The sequence below is a fragment of the Mastomys coucha genome, unplaced genomic scaffold, assembly GCF_008632895.1.
Source record: "Mastomys coucha isolate ucsf_1 unplaced genomic scaffold, UCSF_Mcou_1 pScaffold12, whole genome shotgun sequence".
NCBI lineage: Eukaryota > Metazoa > Chordata > Mammalia > Rodentia > Muridae > Mastomys > Mastomys coucha.
In genome coordinates, this window is record NW_022196894.1 from 10170358 (window position 1) to 10176288 (window position 5931).

Consider the following 5931-nt stretch of genomic DNA (forward strand, 5'->3'; position numbering starts at 1 on the left):
TTCTATGCAGGGCTCTACCACTGCTCTACGATTCCAACCCAGAGCCCGGGCTTTAAAAGCAGGCCCATCGGGGCTGGAGAGATGGCTCAGCAGTTAAGAGCACTGACTACTCTTCCAAAGGTCCTGAGTTCAAATCCCAGCAACCACATGGTGGCGCACAACCATCTGTAATGATATCTGACACCCTCTTCTGATGTGTTTGGAGACAGCTACAGTATACTTACATACAATAAATAAATAAATCTTTAAAAAAAAAAAAAAAAGCAGGCCCATCACCATCTAGCCAATCCTTCCAGGCTGGGTCATGTGCTAGTTCCCTCATAGCCGTTCCCACCTTGTCTCATGACCACTCTCTCTATTGCAGGAGCCCAACAGTTTGTCTCTGTGGACCCACAGGAATCTATCCCTCAAGGGTTCCCCTCAGAACTCAGTTGCTCAGAGAGGACTTCCTTCCCACAAACATTTCAAGACCCCCCCCTTGCCATTTATACCTTATTCTATTTCCTCCTAGAACTCATGTCTGGCTCCCCCAAAGTTATCTTTTTTTCTTTAAAAACTTTTATTTCGCCGGGCGGTGGTGGCGCACGCCTTTAATCCCAGCACTTGGGAGGCAGAGGCAGGCGGATTTCTGAGTTCGAGGCCAGCCTGGTCTACAGAGTGAGTTCCAGGACAGCCAGAGCTATACAGAGAAACCCTGTCTCGAAAAAAAAAAAAAAAAACTTTTATTTCCTTTACTCAGATATAATGGGGAGGGTGGGTGGGTGTGCAGACCACAATAGGTGTGTAGATGTCAGAGGACAACTTTCAGGAGTCTGTTCCCTCTTTCCACTCTATGAGTTCTGCTTGAATTCATCTTAATCTATTCCTAACTCTCTACCTTCACCCACAGTCTATGAGCTCCCAGAGGCAGGGCTTCATCACCTCCCTCCGTGCCCTTTGTCACTGCTGTTAGGAGGGTGAACTTTTTGGAAGACCTTAAGATTTTCTGAAAATGCACACAAGAAGAAAGCATTTTCTAAGAAAAGTCTGCCTCCATTGCTGCCCATGTACCCTCAATGGCAGGCCTGGCTAACTTCACGTGTCCTGTTTCTGCTGCCAGCCTTGGCTGAATCCAGTCCCCAGTGACAGGGGAGCCTTCTGTGTCATTCCCACTACCCCTGGGCCAGGCCTCTCTGCAGAGGCTCAGGCCCAGAGCCCAGAGATGCCATGTTCACCAGGCTCTGCATACTTCGTCACTTTAGAAGACATTTGCAGCACTGTCCCTACCCTATTCAGAGGAGGGGGTGGGGAAGCGATGCAGTCCTGCTGCCTTGGCTCTGATTCAAAGCTCTGCCTTCCAGGTACTCCAGGGTATTGGCCTGGGGGTGGGGGGCAGGGGGGAGAGAGAGAGAGAGAGAGAGGGAGGGACGGACGGAAGGAGGGAGGGACAGAGGGAGGGAGGGACAGAGGGAGGGAAAAAGGAAAGAAGAAGGAAGGAAGGAAGGAAGGAAGGAAGGAAGGAAGGAAGGAAGGAAGGAAGGAAGGAAGGAAGGAAGGAAGAGTTTACTGATCTTGCAGAAGACTGTAGAGCTCTCAGCACCCTCATCAGATGGCTCACAATTGCTTGTAAATCCGACTCTAGAGGATCCAACACCATCTTCTGTGAGATGGCAAGAATACCTGTAAACCGCAGTACTGTGGAGAACAGGGACAGGAAGGTCACTGAGCTTTGACTGACATTCTCCTCCAGCTCCACACGTGTGCGCACACTCACACACACACTAGAAAATATAAAGAAATGAGGAGGCATGAGACTAAGGATGCTGAGACATCTGGGGGGGCCCACAGTGACACGACACAAGGTGGGCAGCACACTAGGTGCTAGCAGAGCCCAGACTGAAGCAACATGCTGATGGCATCCAGCCACGCACACTGGCTGCAGCCAGACTCATCCCTACCCCAGGGCCCTACACAGCTGTTCCCTCCTCCTATAACATATCCCTTGCTTTGTTGCTGAATCAATTCTCTGTGGATGTTTCTTTTTCCAAACATTCCAATTCTGGAACACTCCATAGCACCCCCTTCCTTCTCCCTGGCCAAATGAACCCATGCACCCAGAGGCAATTTTGTTAGTGCCAGAAACTGTTTAGCAGTGCATGTCTCTGTACCCTTTGGCCATGCTTCTGTTAAAGGTGTCAAGGGTGTGTGTGACCAATGACAGAAGGGTGACAGTTGTAGCTGGTGACCTGACAGCAAGCCACCTTTCATGAACACTGACATCATGAGACAGGTTGCAGGAAGCCTTTCACTTGTGCCTTATTCTTTCCTGCTTGTATATGTCTCCTACAAATGTTACCTTTTCCCTCCAGAGGGAAATGCTAAGAATGACCTCTTACCCCATGCTAGAACCAAGGATCCTTTAGGACACACTTGACCTAGAGCCATGTCCCTATTTCTTAGACCTTAGATACCTTACTCTTGATACAAGCCAGAGTGAGGAAGGAGCAGAGGGCACAAAAATGCTTCCTCTTGTCACATATTTGTGTCCTCTGTGGACACCGCCCGCCTCTTTTCAGCCATCTGAAGCACAATACCCAGAAAAGCTATCCCTGGAAAACAAGGGAGAGTGTCAGCTTGTGCAGAGGCTAAACACACCACAGGTATGTTACCTGTGGTGACTCACACAGAGGAAGTGACAGAGTTGGGACCCCCATTCCTGGTCATCTGAGCCAGGCTAAGGCTGTTCAAGTAGGGCTGGGGACAGAGCTCAGAAGAGAGTTGGAAAAAGCTCCCTGAAAGTCTTGCATGGACAGAAGGAGCTAGCTCCATAGGGTGCTGGCCTAAAGCCAAGGACCTCACAGGGCAGGGATGGAGAGCCTTGACTCTTGTGAAGGTCCCACCCACCCTGGAGACCATTGGAGCTGCTGGGTGCATTATGGATCAGGGTAAGCATTGGGTCTGGCCAGCTGGAGGTCACTCTGACCTCTGAAACAGGCTGGCAAGAGTCATTGTTTCCAACTCCCACAGCAGGGCTTGGCTGACATCTCTGCCAGGAAATTCATATTGGAAGGGACTGTGCTGCTGCTTCCAGCAGCTGGCTTCATTACTGATGTCTGGGTCCAGTTTGGTGTGTTCCCATGGTCTCCATCCAGGCTTATACCAGAGCTACATCAACAGAACAATCAGCAGTTACTTCAAATGACAACACTTATCATTACCTGGAGAGAGAGACAGAGAGTTTGTGTGTGTGTGTGTGTGTGTGTGTGTGTGTGTGTGTGTGTGTGTGAGTTATTGAAGGTTGTTTCTAACATCTCCCATACGTTAAGCAAGTGAGCTACATCTTGAGCTACATCTCCAGCCCATTTCCCATTTGGAAGCAGAGTCTCAAATGCCAAGGTCTCCTTGAACTGTATCAGTAGCCCAGTCAAGCCTCAACCTTGCAATCCTGCCTCAGCCTCATTAATACCTAGGATTGCAAGCCTGTGCTACCATAGCATTATTTGAGGACTTCTCCTAGTCCTTCTTTCGTGGCTTTATGGTAAGTAATTACCTAAGAAAAGAATGGCTCATCTAAACCACCGTGTACTTCACAAGTCAGAAGTGAATGGGCTGACAGGGGGTCCCAGCCCTGTCCCATTCTATTCCAATGTCTTCTGTATGAACCTCAAGATCCAGAAGACACTCTCTACAAGCTTAAAAAAGGGAAGCTGAGGCTGAGGATGTAGCTCTATGGGTAGAAGAGTGCTTGCCTAACATACACAAAGCTGAGTTCAATCTACAACACCACATGGTGGTATGTATCTCTAACCTCAGGAAGATCACAAGTTCAAGGTCATTCTCAGCTACATAGCAAGTTTGAGGCCAACCTGGGCTCTCTGAGATCCTGTCTTTTAAAAAAAGTGGGTGGGTGTCCAGTAAGATGGCTCTCAGTAGGTAAAGGAGCTTGATAACCTGAGTTCAATCTCCAAATTCTAATGGTGGAAGAAAAGAATGGACTCCCACAGGCTGTCCTCTGACTCCAATTCAAGTACCATGGCATGTGCATATGTGCACGCACAAATAAATGTAAGAAAAACATTATTTTAGACAGGGTTTCACTGTATAACCCTGGCTGTTCTGGAACTCTCTCTGCAGACCAGGATCTCCACTCACCTGGCTGACAAATGTCTGAGGACTGGGTTAACAGGTGGGAAGACCAGCCCCCCCGCCATCCCCCCTGCATATGAGCAGCACCGCTCCATAGGCTGGGTCTCAGACTGAATAAGGAAGGAAAAGAAGCCAGGACCAGCCCCCATATCTGCCCCGTCAGCACCCATCTCACTGTGGACCCAGTGTGACCAGGCACCTCATACTCCTGGAACTATGGGAGACTATTCCCTCAAACTGAGCTAAAATAAATATTTCCTCTTCCTTTTATTTTTTTATTTTAGGTTTTATTGCATTATAATGAGAAAAAGTTACATGATTTCAATTTATCTGAATTTGTTAACATTTAAAAACATATTTTAAGTGAATAGAATTAAATCACGTTCTTGTTTTCCTTTTGTAACCCCAACTCCTCCCAGAAACCCCCCTTCAAACCTACCTACAATATCTTTTTTGTCATATTCTTTAAAATTTATAAAATATATAACATTAGAAATGAGTGTTATAAAAGTTGTTTGATATGAAACAACAATAAATTTAACAGTCTTATGTAGGTGCTTGTCTACGGCAATACCGAAAATACATTTTTCTCAATATAAATTTTAAACAACTCCAAACGCATTAACTGTATATTTCAAACTAATACATCACTACTAATATTTTCTTAAATGAACATAAATATATAAAGTGTTTTTGTTTGTTTTTGTTTTGTATTTAGTAGAGCTTAAGATCTTGGCTCTTACTGTGGTAACTTGATACAAGAGTTATAAACGTCAAGCAAAGCATTCAGTCTTACTCTTTGTTGTACTCTTACAATCCCCCTCCCAACTTAATTGTCTACATTTCTTTTGGGTATATAAATACTTGTAAAATATGTAAGCTGTTCTGAAAACCATAGTATAGTGCAAAAACATGAAATAAACAATACTACTAATAGAGAGGTTGAGATAGGAGAAGCAAGATCTCAAGACCCTTATGTTGTACACAGCCAGACACTGTCACAAACACACAAGCAGACAGTGTATATAGATTGTATAATGTTGGACCTATTTCTCCAATTACCAAATTAGAGAGACCATTGGATGACAGTCAATAAATTTCTAATTCCTCATATTTTTGGGTTTCAATCACTTAGGATATGTTGGTAATATTAATTTTCATATTAAGATATTAAGAAAAAGTAATTGTCACTTCCTGTTGTTTTCGTTGTAAGAGGTGGAATTAGGTTTGTGTGGGTTTGTTGAAAGATTACTTTCTTGCTTCTTCTAGGGTGTAGTTTTGCTCCTTATGTTGATGTTTTCCATCTATTATCCTTTATAGGGTTGGATTTGTGGAAAGATATTGTATAACTTTGGTTTTGTCATGGAATATTTTGTTTTCTCCATCTATGGCAATTGAGAGTTTTGCTGGGTATAGTAGCCTGGGCTGGCATTTGTGTTTTTGTAGGGTCTGTATGACATCTGCCCAGGATCTTCTAGCTTTCATACTCTTTGGTGAGAAGTCCGGTGTAATTTTGATAGGCCTGCCTTTATATGTTACTTGACCTTTTTCCCTTATTGCTTTTAAAATTCTTTCTTTGTTTAGTGCATTTGGTGTTTTTGTTATTATGTGATGTGAGGAATTTCTTTTCTGGTCCAGTCTATTTGGAGTTCTGTAGGCTTCTTGTATGTTCATGGGCATTTCTTTCTTTAGGTTAGGGAAGTTTTCTTCTATAATTTTGTTGAAGATATTTACTGGCCCATTACCTTGGGAGTCTTCACTCTCTTCTATACCTATTATCCTTAGGTTTGGTCTTCTCATTGCATC